The 20,075-nt window shown below is 40.6% G+C and overlaps 1 protein-coding gene and 1 pseudogene across 11 annotated transcripts in view; both read right to left on the bottom strand.

Annotated features, from left to right (window-relative positions):
* MAST4 (microtubule associated serine/threonine kinase family member 4) overlaps nt 1-20,075 on the bottom strand; it is a 568,580-nt gene that overhangs the window by 172,301 nt on the left and 376,204 nt on the right. The gene's annotated exons all lie outside the window — the stretch shown is intronic.
* Nucleotides 15,086-15,709, bottom strand: LOC131512328 (interferon-induced transmembrane protein 1-like; annotated as a pseudogene).

Here is a 20,075-nt window from a genome sequence, read left to right on the forward strand (position 1 = left end):
GACAAGGTCTGAGAGAGCAAAGGACAGGCTTAAGAGTGGCTAGAACGGGAAGAGAACCTAACATTTTTCCTCAGGTACTCCTTGGATCCCAGGAGAATCACAGGCTCAGGAAATGTAGGAAATAACCAGTAACTTACAAAAACCCAAGAGGAGAGAACAGATGATTATGAGCAATGAAGTACTGTTCAAATGAGGGACTCCTTGATGTGTAACACAGAGAAGAGGAGGAGAACATGCATGATGGCAGCCCATCACAGAGGACGGGGTTGGGTGTCATAATCACTGCTTGCAAGCGTGTTACCCTAGCCCTCCATCATCTGGCTTTCAAGCAAGAGAAGATCCCGGGAGGAGCTGCATACTTAGTCTGTCAGAGCTCCAGGATAGACGTGGACAGAAAAGGTCTATCATCCTTATAGGGCAGCAAGGGTCATCCTACAGGAGATGAGTGGGAGGGAGCCAGAGAGCAGTGTGTCTTCTCCATCCTAAACCGGCGGCTCGAAGATCCACTAAAAACTGACACACAGTACTGGCCCCTAACAGAACTAAGCAATCCAATCTTAGAGCAGAGAACAAGTCTTGGAGATCAGTCCCCCTCATCTGACAAACTCGGAAGGCTAACTCCCATCTCACTTTAAGACTGAACTTCTTGCCACCTGTTCTAGGTGGCCTTCCTTTGAGGCTCCCTAACCCCACCACGCTGAATATCCCTCTAATGGCCTCTGTTCCTGACAGCCTCCGCAGAAAAAAAGGTTCTCCCACCACATCAAAATCTCTGTTCATTTGCAGATCAATCCCCCTTGGGTAAGAGGGAAGGGGCTGTATCTCCTCCATCTTTAAATCCTCAATACACCCATTCACATGAATGTTAGAGAAAGGAGAAGAGGAAAAAAAGATTTGCTCAGGGTTAGAAAGATATTTGATAGCAAAGTCAGGTAGAGAATCATGCTATTTTGAAGATTCAGCTTGTATATATTTGGCAAAGCTTTTTTGATCTATTCCTATTCAATTTCATGAGTCCATTTCATTATCTATATATGCTGTATCAGTTAAGCAGGTCTACTGTCACAGATTTCAAAATCTCAGAAAATAGAGACCATGCATATGTAGCTATATGCATGTATACATATACATATATGTAATTAGATTATATGAAATGCTAAATGCTTTTTGAATGTAACAGTGACCCTCAGTTACTAATCATTGTAATAGTCTCTCAATCTGGAATTAACGTCAAGGACCTGGAGTTTCTTGACCCAGAAGCTTGGGTCTAAGGTTCATCATTTCTTATCCAGCTCCTGAGCATGAATTACAGTACAATTATCACAAGTGTCAATTTGGTTTAAGTGGGTCAGGGTAGTTATATTTAGCCCTTTAGTAGCTGACACTAAGACCTTTCTGTAATGTAAGATTAAAGTTAATTTATCAGTTCTTTTTTTCTTGAATATTTTTCCAGGTCAGACATCTAAAGTTATGGAAAACTATCCCATTAAAGTAAGAGTTAAGAGTTTCCAACAAAGTACCACATAAGGAGCATATACAGACAGAGGTAGAAACCATGCGCTTCTGTTAACAATCCAAAGTTTATCCCATTGCTAAAGCTGATACAAATTCTTCCACAAGTCACAGGCTAGTATTTAACTTAAGACACAAAATATTTTAGCCAAGTTCTCAAGCAAACTTTAGTACCTACATCTATTACTATCCATCATTTTCACTGTTAATAAAGCTATTAAAATAAATATTAATTCATGGAATACAGTGTTTAGAATGAAAAGTGTTCAATCTAATAAGTCATCATAAAAATGCACTCAAAGCATCACTCGTATCTTTTTACCCGTTTAATTGGCAAAGATTAAAATAAAGATCCTACTCAATGCTGCTAAGAGCATAAGGAGAGAAGTTCTCCCTGCCAACTATCTAGAAAGCTATCTGGAGAATGGAAACACACACACCAACACATACCTCTCATATACACAGATACACACATATAAATGTATATGTTTGCTACAAAATATACATATAATATACACATACAGATAGACATTTTAACTATAAACTGACATCTTGGAACTTATACAATCAACTATATACACAAACATTCATGCATATGGAAATTAATCTCAGAATTCCTTAGCATACTATGGGCAAAAAACCCCAAAGGTACAAGGTGTTGATAATGTTAATAAATGTTAATTTATGAAGGCAAATGCTAGTAAAAACTGAAATAGCCATAAAATGAAACACTATAAAACCAATAAAGATGGACTATAATGGATTCCAAAGACGTCCAGGTTCTAATCCCCGGGACCTGTGAATATGTTACCTTGTGTGTCAAGAGGAATTTTGAAGATGTGATTAAATTAAGGGTCTTGAGATGGAGAGATGATCCTAATTACGAGAGGGCCCTAAAAGTAATCCTAAGTGTCTTTATAAGAGGGAGGGGGAGAGAGTTTTGACTAGAGAAGAAGGCAGTGTGACACAAGCAAGATGCTACCCTGCTGGCTTTAAAAGTGGAGGAAGCAATGCGGAGAATGTAGCTTTAGAAAGCAGCTGGAGAAGTCAGGGAAACACATTCCACCTTACTGTTTCTGGAGGAAGCTGGGCCCTGGACATACCTGGATCTTGGCCCAGAGAAACTATCTCAGACCTGTGACCTCTAGAATTCTACAAAAATAAATACATGTTTTAAACCACTTAGTTTGTCATGATTTGTTACAGTAGCCATCGGAAACAAAGACCACATTTGCAAAATATAGGTAATGGGCAATGCTCCTGAAATATGTGTAAAGAAAGCCACCCAAAATGGAGCAGTTATGATATAATTTGTTCATAATATGTGAGTGTATATGAATAAAAAAGAACTAAACAAAGTCTTTTTAGTGGCCATCTGTAAGTGTAGAATTATGGATGATTTTATTCATATATATATGTGTGTGGGTACACACACACACACACACACACACACACACACACACACATATATTTTTTAACAATGAGTCCTATTATTTCTAATTAGGAAAAAAAACTCCATTCCCAGAAGCCATATTTTTGACAGTCTTTTTTACCATGGCCTGAAATTTCATGTTCCTGCGAATTTTAGAATACTTTGAAGAGTTTACAAACTTAAAACTATACACTTTGACAATGACTTTTTCTTAAAATTGGATTGGCATCTTCTGACAAAATAAAATGCACATGTAAAAGCCTTAAAACCTTAGAAATACTGAAATTGCTTTAAAAATGAAGTCTTTCCTATTCAGAGGATTTCATAATCTAAAAATGAAAAATAACTGTTTCTACACATAAATCCTTACCTGTCTATGGCAACTGGGCAAATGGGTATTTTCAAAGCTGACTGGGTTATAAATCCATACAGAGCTGTGTTTTTGGTTGAATATACGTGTTATTTGCAGACTGGTCAAACTGCATTTTCTGGGGATAATTCTGAATTCTAAAAATACTTCATTGTGCTGTATATGAAGGCTTTCTTCTTTCATTGCTCAGAAAAATCATTTACTTTTGAAAAAGCAAGCCCTATTTTAATATTAGTTCACATGTATGCAGGAAAATAAAACGATGTTCCTAATTTCAAAATATCCTATTAGAGTAATTTAAGACTACCTTTCCCCTCTCCCCAACAAACACAAATTTGTTATTTCCCATGAGGCTAGATAACTCAGATTTTACTGTCTTTACTCAGCTAGACTGTGAGGGCTGAAAGGCAGAGACCAAGTTTCTGGTTCCAACCACAGAAATATTCTTTGAACCAATATATTGTTAAGACACATCAGAGGAGACAACTATATTCTAGTTAGTAGTTATCAAAAAACTTCCAGGGCACCTGGGTGACTCAGTTGGCTAAGGTTCCGATTCTGGATTTTGGCTCAGGTCATGATCTCACAGTTAGTGAGTTTGAGACCCACACTGGGCTCTCTGCTGTCAGCAAAGAGCCCATTTTGGATCCTCTGTTTCCCTCTCTCTCTGCCGCTCCCCCCCACATTCTATAATATAGATCTATAATATATATCCATATATTCTATATATCTCTCCAAAATAAATAAATGTGAAATAAATAAATAAATAAAAAGAAGTTATTCCAGTTTTAAGAGCTGTAGCAACAGTCAATCATGTCATCCAATATAGTGGCAGATGGGTGACAGAGGAGTATCTATGGATGTGATATAAGAAGGATCTCTACAGGCGGGTTTTAGGAAATGAAGGACATACAGAATGACAAAGAATGCTAATACATCAATGATAACAGAAAAATAAGGCCAGATGACATGTACTCAACAGAAATAGAAGACTCAAGAGAGTAGAAAAAAAATCTCACTTAAATGTTACAAAAATACACTAGTTGGGAATATTAGAAAATGAGAGCAAAGTGAATTGGGTAAGCTCTCACAGTATATAAAATGATAAAAGAGCTGCAGATTTTCACGTTGCAAAGGGCCCCCTGGTCAAGGCCTCCATCACCCTTTATCTGGGTTAGTAAAATATCCTCACCCTCTCCACTCCAATCTATTCCTCCAAAGCCACAGCACTAACTTGTGCTCACAATCATTTTACTGTCTCTCCTGGGAAAGAAAATTCAGTGGTTCCCCACTGTTCTAGCAGTGTTTCTTCAAGTACGGTTTCTGTCCGACCATCATTGAATTACCTGGAGTGCTTATGAGAAACGCAGATTTGAGGCGGCTTCTACGCACCCAGTGACTCAGGATTTCTGGGCATGAAGCCCAGGAATCTGCATTCCATCAAAGTGTGGAGGGGGGTGGGGTGGGAGGGAGGGAAGGAATCTTATGCACATTAGAGTTTGAGAGGTTCTTTATGGGGAAATCAAAACCTCTTTAAGTCGAATACTTTATGAATACAGTCCCTTGTTATCTCTTCTCCCTCATCCTTTGACACTCACCCCCTTATGGTTTATGCTCCAATAATAAAGAAAAAACACATACATGTCAGAAATACTGAATTACTGTGAGCTCCCCAGATGCGGGAGCTGTGCCATACCTCATTGCCTTTGCACATCCTGTTCCCTGTTCTTAGAATTTCTATCTCCTCTGCCTGGAAAACTTCTGCACATCTTTCAAGTGAGAGATGTAAGGTTACCTCTCCAGCTAAGTCAGCCTGACTTTCTCTTGCAGACCTAACAGTTATTCCTCCTGGATCTCGAATGAACTTTGTACATACAAACACTTCTTTTATGCCAGTCTTTTTACTAGAGCACAATTGTTTACAGGTCCAATTCTCCACTAGGCTTTAAGCCCTCTGAGTACAAGGATAGTTTCTATTCATCTGTGTATGCCTCTAAGTACGTCATAGATACTCAGCAGATTTCATGGATGCACGCACATTATTTTGTAAGGTTTAAGAAAAAAACCCCACCATACACGAACCTGTTGTTTTTCTATTTCTTTTTAACTTCTACATACAAGCCCTAGGGGGACGCTTCCAAAACCATACTGCCTTTTGTCAACTGGTTGGATGATTTTTCTTTTAAAGCACTGTCATAACTGACAATCTTCATGATGATAAACAAAAAGAACAATGAATATTTAAGTCTGTGGTTTTTAGGCAGATTTTGATGATTCATTAAGAAATGAACCAAAAAACCGGGCATCTGGGTGGCTCAGTCGGTTGAGCAACCGACTTCGGCTCAGGTCATGATCTCACAGTTTGTGAGTTCAAGCCCCGCATCAGGGTCTGAGCTGACAGCTCAGAGCCTGGAGCCTGCTTCAGGTTCTGTGTCTCCCTCTCTCTCTGCCCCTTCTCCACTCATGCTCTGTCTCTCTCTCTCTCTCTCTGGGAAATAAACATTGAAAAATTAAAAAAAAAAAAAAAAAGAAATGAACCAAAAAACAACTATTAGCTTTTTACAATCCTTTTCAACAAACATGGCTGAAGTAAGTGCAGTGTTACTCTGTATCCTCTGAAAAGATGACTAAAACCAAACTTGGACAGGGTGATCTTTTTCCACGGCTGGAAATTCAATCCTTCTGGGGACATGATCAACACACACTGCTCCCCACCCCACCGCAGTGAATAGATGAGAATTCTGAGCACCGCGAAAGAGCTGCTCAAGGTCTGCAACCTGTGGGCCACCACCTCACAGCCTGGGCTCCTGGCTCAGGTATGTCAACGAGCCCAGCAAAACCCTCCGTCCCATTTAGGAGGAACAGACACAGCTCATGTGTTCGTCTCTTCTCCTAGTGCCTCTCTTCCTCTTTGGCAAATGCCCATTTCCACACCTTGATCTTGCTCTTACTCTGCAGTCAACCCGCCCACCTAAGGATCTAAGAATTAACATTTTTGTGGATAATGGTGACGATGTTCATACCCAGCAGGGTTCATACTTGAAGGGGAACTGAAAGTTTTAGAGAAAGTTACGAAGAATAGGGCAGAGCCCACTTACAACTACAGGGGTATGTTTAGTGAATGATACCAATCAGAATGTGGAGACAGGCTCCTCGGGAGTAATGGCCACCAAGTCATCTCCCCACCCCCCTTTATTAAAGAAAAATAGAAGTGAAGCTTCAAAACCTCGCATAGAAAGGGCTCTCAGTCCCTGATGTAGACACCGTTTTATCGTTCACACAGGCATCAAGGGTAGATGGCTTTATTTACTAACTATGCAGGCAGCAAAAGTCATCCTTATAAATTATATCACAGTATGGCAATATCCTGTGTTGAAAAAAACAAAAACAAAACAGAAGTAGTGTAACTATGGTAGGAGTTGTAACATACCCAGCAGTATAACTATGTATCACATAAACACATGTGCATACAGAAAAAGATGTGTATATGTCATGCAAAACTGGAAACGGTTCATCATAAGTGATTTATTTTACTTTCATTTCTGTTATTGTTGTTTTAATATACATTAAAATACATCATACATTTTTAACAGTATTTCCTCATCTTTAGTTACTTTTTCCATTATTACATCACACAGACTTGCCAACTCATCTTCCAATTCCCTTCAAATAACACTGGTTGATAAGAAAACACACAGAAGTGGGAAGGTCCAGGCTGTCTCTGGTGGCAGCTCAGGGAGGGACAACTTCAATTGTTCAAAAACACCGGACAGTAAATTGTTAGGGGCTAAAAGATAAACATAATCCTCAGTGAGCATTTTGGGTGTCATGTGACATTATCAAAGTCCTTTCTCTTCCCTGCAAAGTAATAATTTCTTTTATTTATCCTCTGTTAGTGCCTAGTACCACAGCTTTAAAAACAATACTGTAGACGGGTCGTGATGATGCAGTTTTAGGGGTTCGAGCCCTGCATTGGGCTCCGTGCTGACAGCACAGAGCCTGCTTGGGATTCTCTCTCTCCCTCTCTCTCTGCTCCTCCCCTCCTCCTCCACTCATACTGTCTCTCTCTCTCAAAATATATAAATGAAACTTAAAAAAAAACAAAACAATACTGTGGAATTCATGGCTCAGAAAGATCCATTCAGTGATTCTGTCCCAGAAATGGGAACAGTTTCACTTCAGTGACGTGCCAGGTGTCTATCGGGTACCCAAAATGACGCATTGTTATTTTCAACTTTAATGGAGAGCAAAGCCTGCTGCACGTAATTTACCTAACTGGAGAGCTCTGGCCTAGTCTACCAAATTACAAAGGGCGTTTTAGGATATGCTTATAAAATATAAAACAGGCAATGGAAGTTCCAGATGGGTCTAATATCCATCACTCACCATGTGGTCTGTGGATTGAGCCCCACAGTTAATGCAAGTACCCAAACAAGGAGAATTTTGGAGGGGGAGGGGAAAAGAAGTCTTTGTCATGTTTCATAAATATGAGCCACGATATAAATTACCGAATTTTTTTTCGATGTGCTAGTTCCAAGGGAAGCAAATAAAAGAACAGGTGGAAAACAACAGATAAACAGACCAGAGCATGCAACCCAGACAGCCATTTTTTTATAAATGCATAATAAGTATGGAAGAATGTCATGCCTAGAATCTGTAACATCCCTCTCCCACCTGAATCAGTACCTCAAAGTAGATGAGGCCATGAATGCTTCTTTGAGTGAGGTAGGAATCTAAGGTCCTATATTTCAGAGTCTTGTCTTGAGAAGTTTTCGCTGACACAATTCTGAATCATGCTTATTTTTATTTTTCACCCAAAGGATAAGTATTTCAGGAGGGAATAACTAAATCCTAACACACTATAGTCCTAGAAAAAGCCCAGTAAATAAAAAATAAGTAAATAACATCTGTTTTCCAGTCAAGTCACATCGAATCTACTTGTCTGATTCCAGGAAACTCTAGACTAGATTCCTATCTACAAGTTTCCAAGACTAGTTAAGTAATTTTTAAGAAAATCTCACAGAGAAATATGATCAGATAAACTTATCATGAATTGAGATGAAGTAATACAGAATAGCTGTGGTCAGACTGCTCTATAAATTTGGGTATGAAAAGTGACTTCATAAATAGAACATACTTCTAAATAAAATGTATTATTGATTTCAAAACAATTACTTGGGTTCCCAAGGCCATCTAAAAATTTGCTTCCATTTCTTTGTTAAAAAAGAATAAGCAAAACATGAGATGAGTAAAAGCAATCCCCTGATAATCCATACGTTTCACCTTATTTAATTATTTTAACTTCTTGTCACACTGAACCTTCCACAGCGCTGTCAACACCAGGCAAACTTAAACTCTGAATTTCACCACTTCTACATCTCCCTCTAAAACCTGTGCAGGCTTGGTGGAGAGCAAAAAAAAAAAAAAAAAAAAAAAAGGCCCTAAGGGAGAAATCTAGAATAAAGCTACAAAAGCAAAATTCGCAGTGGTTGAAACCACTTTTGCCAAGTGTAAATATTTAATTGCAGATTCTTGGGAGCTCCCTTAAGAGTTTATCTGAAACGCTATTTCTTTCCTCAAAAGAGGTGGTTTCAAAATGTCAGTGGGGGGGGTGGAGTGGAATAACAATTTACAATAAAAAATAGTCTTTTCACATGGCTACACTTGTGTGTCAATATAGTCTTGGCTAGACCCATATACCGGCAATGCTGGTGTGCCTTTCTCAAATACCACAGACTGTGCCCCATTTGCTTGAATAATTTTGGGCTGTCACGTACTTCCATGGGACAGGGAACTTCGACTGATCAATGACTGGGCAAAATCATTCTGAAGATAAACTGTTCTCCCCAAATGTTCTTACTGTTACGATTTTTTATTTTAATGTAAATAACTGACTTCCTTAAGGGAAAATAAATAGCCCTCAAGCAGATAACGCACTAGAAGGGGTGAGGAGAGAAAGACGTGGTGAAAAGGTGCTTTGGAGAAGTGAGAAGCAGAATTCAGGGACATTTTTAAAATGTCAAAGTTCTGGGGATTCTTACCTTTGGAAGTCCCATTTGACATGCTGTCAAACGCTCCCACATCCCACATTAAACCTTTTTTCCAGTGAAACATGTTGTATTTTCTATTTGTTCTTATCTAAGCAATCAGCACACATACTTGGGAATTCTCATGAAGTGCTAAGATCTAAAATAGAAATCGTTCCCCAAAGTTACATTTTTGTGATTGTTCAATGATTAATGGAGTCAGTATGTTATATTTTCAGACAAATATCTTATTTCATCTAACAAAGCTGTAAGCTAACAACCTGATTTCAGGTATGTTAAAATGTAAAAAAAAGAAAAAAAGTATGTTTTCATAGATAAAATATGGCATAAATTTTGATTCTGCAGTTTTCTTTTTATGTTTTTTGACCCTAAATATCTTTCCCCTTTGCAGACTCAAACTGGTCATAATTCTGTGCATGTCTCTTCATGCACGGAAAACTAGGTGTACATGGAGAGGCATGATCACACAGTGGTTGATGACATGGGTTGGAGCCACTGCTCAGGTTGTAATTCCAGCAGCATTTCATACTAGTTCTGGGATCTTGGGTAAGTTATTTAACTTCTGAGTAATTTAGTGTCCTACTCTGCAAAATTAGAATAAGAATATTTACCCCATAGGACTGTTGCTAGGATTATGTTAGTATTTTTTAAGGGTTGAGAGCAGTGACTGGTATTTTAAAAGTATTACTCATGCTGTTACTTGAAAACGAATAGATGAAGTGCTTCTGGAAGAACAGCTCACTTTCCCCAGCAAAGCTCCTCATCCACTGGGAGCTGTGTTGAAGGAAGTGGATAGACTCCACACTCTGGGTAGATATAACTATATAAACCAAGTCCTAGATCTATGTCCTTAATTCTGTCTTTTCCTTCCCACAGATTCTTCTCTGGAATAGGGGCAGAGGTGGTGGTCCCAATGTTAAGGACAACCCCTTCCGGGCTAAGGGTCAATGAATAGGTGAATTTGAGAGATTAAACACCTTCTCTCCCTAGAACGAATAACAGAGTCACTTCCCTCTAGTGGTTGAGATCCACAATTACAACTGCCCCAGCCAAGTGTAATTCTTTAGATCCCTTGTCATGGAAACAATGCCAAGCATGGTAAAGTGAAAAGCCAATTTTAAGCCAGTGGGGAAATGAGACACAGAATAACAAACCATTGAGACTTAAAAAAAAGAAAGAAAGAAAAACTAAACATTTGCACAGTGTCATAATTATTAACCTTAATATCACAAAAAGAACAATTTTAATTAAATGTAACCCCACCGTAAGCATTTGATACCTACTTCAGTGTCTTCTAAGTACAGTCAGTATAGTCCACATGATAAATGGCTTTCTCTTTCTCTAAGTTTTTTAACGGATGGGGCTCATTAGTTTACATAATCATCCCTAAAACTAGGACAGCGCTCCCACTGTCGCTCTGCAGTGAAATATTAATCCTACCAAACCAAATATTTGACATGATCTGTTGGGCTTGGAGTATTTTCCTTAAACCATTAACTTCGCATGGGTATGGGGAGACAGAAAAAAGAAAAAGACAAAGACATCTTTCACTACAGTTGTATTACATAAGGAATATAGAATAATTAAGGAGAACTGCATTTTGTTTAAGAGTACTGAAATTATTTCTTAGCAGTTTATGTCCTAAACCATTTCAGACACTCAGGCATCCAGCTCTTCTGAAGGGTTCTGATTTTAAAATCAACTGCACATAATTCACCAGCATACACTATGTGCTGTATACTGAGGAAGGAAGGTTACACCAACTAAACTGTAAGAGTGGCTCGTTTTTCACTTATAAATTCACTTAAGGGGCATGTGGGTGGCTCAGTCAGTTAAGCGTCCAACTTCGGCTCAGGTCACGATCTCATGGTTTGAGAGTTCAAGCCCCACATTGGGCTCTGTGCTGACGGCTCGGAGCCTGGAGCCTGCTTCTGATTCTGCGTCTCCTTCTCTCTCTGTCCCTCCCCTGCTCATGCTATCTCTCTCTCTCTTTCTCGTTCTCTGTCTCTCTCTCAAAAATAAAGATAAAAAGATTAAATTCACTTAAGAAGGCTAAAAAGAGTCATCTACAAGACACAGATCTTCCTAAAGAAGGTACTCCTGTTGTTTTCTTTCACATAAACTGTATACACACATTTGACTTTAAAATACCCGTGATTTAAAACATACCTATTAAGAAGTGCATTTTATCCTTTCATGCTATTAAACACACAAATATCAAGAAATATTTTCTCTAGCACATAAAGTACCATGAGGAATGTAATATATCTATATAATTTCATACTCAAGATATTGAGAGATCTCTAATGCTACACACATGCATATTTGTGTGAAACAAAATACAGACAGTGTTGGGGAAGGAAGAATATGAGTTTTGGATATTTTTATTTGATATAGTGGCAATTCATCTATGGGGTGGTTTTCTCTCAGCATATGCACACACAGGACTAGAAATAAGTGGGGGGGGGAGCAAAATGCCCATTTACAAACTTGCTTTTGGTAATAAAGATCAATTATTTTTCTGTTTAAAAACCTACGGTCCTTACAAACCTAACCATACTTTTATTGTGTGATCCAGCAATTGCACTCCTTGGGATTTACCCAAAGGAAGGGAAAATTTATGTCTACACAAAAACCTGCATACAGATTTTATGTTACAGATGTGTATGCAGCTTTATTTATAACTGCCCAGACTTGGGAGCAATCAAGATGTCCCTCAGTAGGTGAATGGATAAACAAACTCGGGTGCAGCCGGACACTGGAGTATTACTGGGGGCTAACAAGAAACGAGGTACTCAGCCACGAAAAGACATGGAGGAACTTAAAATGTGTATGACTAAGTAAAAGAAGCCAGTGTGCAAAGGCTCCATACTGTAGGATTCCAAGTATACGACACTCTGGAAAAAGCAAAACTATGGAGTCAGTAAAGAGATCAAGGGTTGCCAGGGAATGGGCAGGCAAAGGGGGAACTATAGGACAGTGAATACATTCTGTGTGATACCTTAATGGTAGACACCGGTCATCATACTTTTGTCCAAACTCTCAGAATGTACAACTCCAAGAGTGAATTCTAATGCCAACAAGGACTCTGAGTGATTGCGATGTGTCAGCATACATTCACCCATTACACAAAGGTATCGCTATGGTGGCGGATGGTGATGAGGGGCAGGAGGTATCTATGTGTGGGGTCAGGGTGGAGGGGGGCAGGTATATGGGCAACCTTCATACCTACCCCTTAATCTTGCTGTGAATCTAAATGTGCTTTACAAAAAATAAATTCAATTCAAAATAAAAAGGTTTTAGGGGTGACTGGGTGGCTCAGTCGGTTAAGTGTCCAACTCTTGATTTCGGCTCAGGTCATGAACTCACGGGTTCATGGGTTCGAGCCCCAGGTCGGGCTCTGTGCTGGCAGTGTGGAGCCTCCTTGGGATTCTTCTCTCTCTCTCTCTCTCCCTCTGCCTCTCCTCTGCTTTGCATGCTCTGTCTCTCTCTCTCTCAAAATAAACTTAAAAAAAAATAAATAAAAGTTTTTTTTAAAAACTTTTCATTTTAAGCCAAAAGGTATCTAAGATGACTGATAAACTATTCTTTTTAAAAAAATTTTTTTAGTGTTTATTTATTTTTGAGAGAGAGAGCGAGCAAGTGGGGGAGAGGGGCAGAGAGAGAGGGAGACACAGAAACCAAAGCGGGCTTCAACTTCAAACTGATGCGAGGTTTGAACTCATGGACCGTGAGATCATGACCTGAGGTGAAGTCAGATGCTTAACCAACTAAGCCACCCAGGCACCCCTTGATAAACTATTCTTTAACAAAACAAAACAAAACAAAACAAAACAAAACAAAACAAAACCTATAATCCCTCCTGTCCACAAACAGAAAGCTCAGCTTGGTCTCAGTCACCCTCTCCAGTCTCAGCACTTAACACCTGCCTTCCATCACCTACTGCTGGGCTCACAAGGAACCATGGCTCCCAAGCTGTAACCACAACACACGCTCCTAGGCCTCCTGATTGATGTGCTCCTGCCATGCTCTCTGCCCAGGAGTGGCTTCCCTGCTGGCTCCTCTTCTCATACTGACATCTTTTCATCCTTCTAGAGCCAAAAAGCATCTCCTCTGGGAGCTCCCTGTTGAAACTGAATCAGACAGAATTAATCCTCTTTCCCCTTGTCTGTTATTATACTACAGTTAACTGTTTTCATGTCTGTCTTCCCTGAGGGAAGGTCATGGGTCACCCATCTTGGTAGCCCAGCCTCTATTGTGGGGTCGTTACCGGCAATCAATACCTGTTTGTAGGATGAATGACTGGTTCTCCCATGTGGATCTACATGTGGGTGGTTTCAAATCTCTTTGAAAAGTAGGTGGGACACAAGTAATAAGCGAAGCCTGGGTTTCCACTGTTACTGTACTACATAATGGAGCTGTCACTACCGAGTTAAATACACTGCTCATTTTCTCTCTAACTCCACTGTTCCTGTTTCCTTCCACATCCTCCACACCCTTATTCCTCCGACCCAAATCTCACCCTTCCTTCAAGCCTGGCATCCTATCATACCTACTCTAAAGGCCTTGTTCAACTATGCAGACATGCACAGGCAAGCTACAGGTTGAAGAAAACTTATGAAATCATTGAGGCCTCCTGCTCACCTACGGCTGGCACTGAAGATAAACCCGATGTGCTAACAGGGAAGGAAAAGGTTATCAAACTGGATAGTTCTCAGGTGTCACACAATGACCAAGAACCCCAATTTTCCCAGAAAGACCATCAAGAGCCCATCATGTTACTGATATCACAAGGGTCTTTTTCCTTTGTCCAGCCTTTCTTCTCACATCTGCAACCTACCTGCTCTCCTCACCACAGGCCCCTGAATTCAACGGTCACATCAGCCCTGACCATTCGGCAGCACTCTGAAGAGGAATACTCTTCTGCTTCAAACTCCTTGATTTCACTTCTGTGAAAGTATGCATCTCTTGTCCCTTCTAATCTCTGGCCGTTTGTCCTTTAGCTCCTCATGGGAGCATCTGTATCTGCGGTGTCTTGGGAATCTATCCCAGAACCACTTCCCATTAGTTGACTTCATCCAGTCCCATGGCCTTATGTCAAGTCCCAAATTTGCTTCTCCGGACTTAACCTTTCTTGGGAAATCTAGACTCGACCTGGGTATTACAGAGACATCTCAAATTTCACATGGACAAACCCAAACTCGTGATTTTCCGCCACAAACTGTTCCTTCCCAGGCCTTCCCCACCTTGGAAAACAGACCTACCATGTTTTCTGTCACTCCAGCCAACAACCTAAAAACTAACTTTGATTTTGCTCTTTCCCTCAAACCCCCTATTTCCAACTCATCCCCTGGCAAGTCCTGTGCACCCTGCATCAGAACACCCAGAATCTAACTACTTTTCTCCAACTCCCCCATTTAAGGCCTAGTCCAGGCCACCCCTATCTCTTATTCCAGATTGCTTCCTAAGCCACAAAACTGAGTCTAATCCCCCCACTACCCGGCTGCCAGAGGAAACTTTGAAAATGCCAATCATATCACATCATTCTCCTACCTCAAAATCTCAAGCGCTTCCCCCTCTGGCTTAGGGAAAAGCCAATCCCTGACTCTGATTACAGAAGCCCTTCAGTCCTGGAGTCCTGGCCTTGCCCATCTCCTATCTCATCCATATGCCCTCGTCCATATGTCCTCCCCCTGCCCACACAGGTCTTCTTTATTTTTTTATTTTTTTTTTTTTTTCACACACAAGGGTACTTTATTGCGTTCAGTTGTGGTCAGGGAAGTCTGCTTAGGCACAGGGTACAGGGGTGGGTGCTGAGGGACGGGCCCAACACAACAGCCCAGGAAGCATGGGAAGCACAGCCACAATGGATGCTGGAGGACTGGTGTCTCCTGCCATGAGCAGCTAGTGGTAGCCTCTCTGTTGCCTCAGAGTATGAAATGTGTTTACTGAAAACACCAGTGCGCCAGTGAAGAAAAGAATGATGAATATAAGGGTCAGAATGATGCCCAGGACCAGGGCCCAGATGTTCAGGCACTTGGCGGTGCCTTGGCGGTGGAGGAATAGGCCCGGGCCCCGATCAGGTCACCCACCATCTTCCGGTCCCTAGACTTCACGGAGTAGGCAAAGGCCACGAAGCCCAGGCAGCACCAGTTCATGTAGACTGTGTTGAACAGGGACCAGACGATGTGGTCGGGCACGGACGTCTCAGTCTGGATGTTGATTACGGTGGTGGCCATGGGAGCTGGGCCTTGGGATGCCCCCATTACAGGAAGATCATGCTCCTCCTTGATCATGTTTAAGTTGGGGAAATGCCTTGTGGGCACCAGGGAAGAGGGACAGGAAGTGCTCTCACAGGTCTTCTTTAAGACGCTCTTGCCCTACTTGTCTTCCCCCTTGAAATGCCTTTGATTTGGTATTCTCCTGGCTGTCCTCTTCTGGTCACTCAGGTCCAGCTTACAGGTCACTCCCTCAGAGGAAAAGAAGCCATCAGACCATCCTGTTTAATTTCTCTGCAAATCACTTGTTACTCTCCATCATTCTTCCGGTTTGTTTTATGGTAGATCTTCTTTCCTCCTGCTCCCATACCCCACTGGGATAGAAACTCCATGAAAGCAGAGACCTTCTCCAAGCTGGTCATTGCTATATCCTCGGAGCCTAGAAGAAAGCCTCACCAGTAGCGGATGCTCAAAATGAGCGGGTGTGGTATGAATGAAGGCCAGACCTGTGTCACCCCTCAACACTTACGGCTGAAACCCTTTGAGACACGTTGCTCAGAATCTCTCTGCCCTCTTTTTAGAGTTAGTGATATTCTATACTCTATGCCTATAACCTGATGCCATAAGTTACATCCCTGACATTCTCCAGGACTTCCATCCTGCAGACTTTGCAGAAGGCTTTCTACCACTGGAACAGACCTTCTTCTGTTACAACGAAATATAACATAATGAGGTAACTATAAGCCCATCTCCTCCTTAGCCTGACAACTACTATTTACTCATCCTCTTCTCTGTGCCTTGTGCTCAATTGTCCACAATCAAGATATGTGTTAACTTCCCTGTTACACAGATGAGGAAACTGGGATTCACAAATACTACATAACTGGTCCCAAGTCCATTAAAGCAAGTGACAAAGGCATGTGTGCTTCACAAACTGGTAGGGTAAAACATCTCAGAGCGAGGGCTAGACATACTGAATTGAAAAATGGTCTCTTCACCTTTTAATCAGCATCCCAAATCCCAGAGTCTGTCAAGATTATGAGAATGATCAGATCCAGAGTTATACACTGAGATTTCTGGAACAAAGCTAACTGGTGTCCATCTGTTATAGAGAAGAAGCCACACGAAGGTAAGTGTCATCAACTAATGCCTCCAGAACTAAACTGACATGGTGACTTTACTCAGGGTCTCACCCACAAATGCTACCATGCAGCAGAAACTAACCACTAGTGACATTTCATATGCTCGTAATCAAGAAGCTGCATTGACAGAGATGTTGAGACCACACACATACACACACACACACACACAAGCTCACTGGCAGCAAAGGGATGGATCTTTATTTATTTTTACTTATTTATTTATTTATTCTGATTTTTAAAAAAATTTTATATGCAAGTTAGTTAGCATATAGTGCAACAATGATTTCAGGAGTAGATTCCTTAATGCCCCTTACCCATTTAGCCCATTCCCCCCACAACCCCTCTAGTAACCCTCTGTTTGTTCTCCAAAACTGGGAGTCTTTTATGTTTTGTCCCCCTCCCTGTTTTTATATTATTTTTGCTGCCCTTCCCTTGTGTTCATCTGTTCTGTGTCTTCAAGTCCTCAAATGAGTGAAGTCATATGATATTTGTCTTTCTCTGACTAATTTTGCTTAGCATAATACCCTTTAGTTCCATCCACATAGTTGCAAATGGCAAGATATTTTTTTCTTTTTAATTTTTTTTAACATTTATTATTTGAGAGAGAGAGAGACAGACAGACAGACAGACAGCAGGGGAGGGGCAGAGAGAGAAGGAGACACAGAATTGGAAGCAGGCTTCAGGCTCTGAGCTGCCACTACAGAGCCCGACGTGGGGCTTGAACCCACAGACTGTGAGCTGAGCTGAAGTCGGCCACCCAACCGACCGAGCCACCCAGGCACCCCACAAGATATTCTTTTTGATTGCCGAGTAATACTTCATTGTGTGTGTGTGTATGTATGCATGTATATACATATATACATATATATGTGTATATATATACACACATATATATACGTATATATACACGTATATATATACACACACACACACACATATATATATACGTATATATACACATGTATATATACACGTATATATATATGTGTGTGTGTGTGTGTGTATATATATATATATATATATACACACACACACACACACATACACATGCATACACACACACCACATCTTCTTTATCCATTCTTCCATTGATGGACATTTGGGCTCTTCCCATACTTTGGCTATTGTTGATAGTGCTGCTATAAACATTGGGATGCATGTGTCCCTTCGAAACAGCATACCTGTATCCTTTGGATAAATACCTAGTAGTGTAATTGCTGGGTCGTAGGGTAGTCCTACTTTTAATTTTTTGAGGAACCTCCATACTGTTTTCCAGAGTGGCTGCACCAGCTTGCATTCCCACCAACAATGCAAAAGAGATCCTCTTTCTCTGCATCCTCACTAACAACTGTTGTTGCCTGAGTTGTTAATTTTAGCCATTCTGACAGGTGTGAGGAGGTATCTCATTGTGGTTTTGATTTGTATTTCCCTGATGATGAGTGATGTGGAGCATTTTTTCATGTGTCCATTGGCCATCCGGATGTCTTCTTTGGAGAAGTGTCTATTCATGTCTTTTGCCCATTTCTTCACTGGATCCTTTGTTTTTTGGGTGTTGAGTTTGATAAGTTCTTTATAGATTTTGGATACTAACCCTTTATTTGATATATTGTTTGCAAATATCTTCTCCCATTCCATTGGTTGCCTTTTAGTTTTGCTGATTGTTTCTTTCACTGTGCAGAACCTTTTTATTTTGATGAGGTCCCAATAGTTCATTTTTGCTTTTGTTTCCCTTGCCTTTGGAGATGTGCTGAGTAAGAAGTTGCTGCGGCTGAGGTCAAAGAGGTTTTTGCCTGCTTTCTCCTTGAGGATTTTGATGGGTTCCTGTCTTACTTTGAGGTCTTTCATCCATTTTGAGTTTATTTTTGTGTGTGGTGTAAGGAAGTGGTCCAGGTTCATTTTTCTGCATGTTGCTGTCCAGTTTTCCCAGCACCACTTGCTGTCTTTATTCCATTGGATACTCTTTCCTGCTATGTCAAATATTAGTTGGCCATACGTTTGTGGGCCCACTTCTGGGTTCTCTATTCTGTTCCCTTGATGTGAGTGTCTGTTTTTGTGCCAGGGACAGACCTTTAAACTACATATCTACCCTATGAAATGAATGCAGCAACACGAAGCAACTGTCACCACCAAGCTCCTTAAATAAAAATGCTATATAAATGCCATGTACTAAATAAAAGCTATAATTCTCTGATAGATGGGGTAACATTACTTGGTATGTATTTTAGTGTACTTTAGACTGATATTAAAACTAAATCTAACTAGACCATGAGGTCTGTGTAGTTGGGCAAATTAATCATCAGCAAAAGGGCACTCCCCTCCAACAGGGGTTGTGGGCTCCTTTGAAAAAAATGCAGACAGGCACTTTAATGAGGGAGAAAATATAAGCTACCATAACTAGTCAAATGAGATCCTACAGGAGGGAAAGTACATTAACTGATGTGCTGATATCTGCTGCCAAAATATCAGCTAGGGAGAACAAAAGGTTGTCAAAGCGAGATGCTGTAACTAAGCCAAGCCAGCCCAAGGTTTGGGGTTAAGCTGCAATATGACATTCTCAAGAGGAACATGAGTTTTGTTTCCAATGTCAGCGCTCTAAGTGATTTTTATCAGTGTCATATTTTTAGGACTCGCCAGCTCTCCCCGACTACCAACAGGAGATTCCAACAGACTGTCACGATGACGTGAGATATACACACTTTGATAAATAGTAAAAAATTTTCTGTCATTCTTAAATACTCTTTTATGACACAACTTTTCTGTCTATGCAGGTAACAGTGTCCAGACACATTCATATCACTTGACTACATCTCTGAGGGACCCTCCAAGTACGATGGTTTACCAAACCCTTATTAAGATCAAATTCAGCCCCTTCAAGTAAAGAAATACAGAGAGGTTAAAGGTGAACATGAACACAGACGCACACATGCAGTGATGTCACGGTTCGGAATGGGGTAAGACAGATGATGATGAAGGAAAAAGAACATTTCACGGGCACCATGCTAAGTGTGCAAGGCCATGATACAAGGAGAAAGTGGGTAGTGACCTTGCCACTTACTCGTTTGTGAGACTCTGGACAAGTAGCTTCATCTCTGAAAATTCTCATTTTCTTGCCTATAAAATGGGAATAACAACTGTATTACACCACCTGTCCTACCTCTTCCCACACAGTGGAGAACTCAGAGCATTTGGGGCTGCCTCAAACACTACAAAGAAATAAATAATGGGATAAAGTTCAAATAAACAAAGTAAAAATGGCCTCCTAACTGAGTTTTTATGAGGAATCAATTAGAGTTTGTATGTGAGAAGTGCCCCTAAAGTGTATGGCACTTTACAATTACTGAGCCAAATTGATCT

Source organism: Neofelis nebulosa, chromosome 1 (assembly GCF_028018385.1).
Source record: "Neofelis nebulosa isolate mNeoNeb1 chromosome 1, mNeoNeb1.pri, whole genome shotgun sequence".
Classification (NCBI taxonomy): Eukaryota; Metazoa; Chordata; class Mammalia; order Carnivora; family Felidae; genus Neofelis; species Neofelis nebulosa.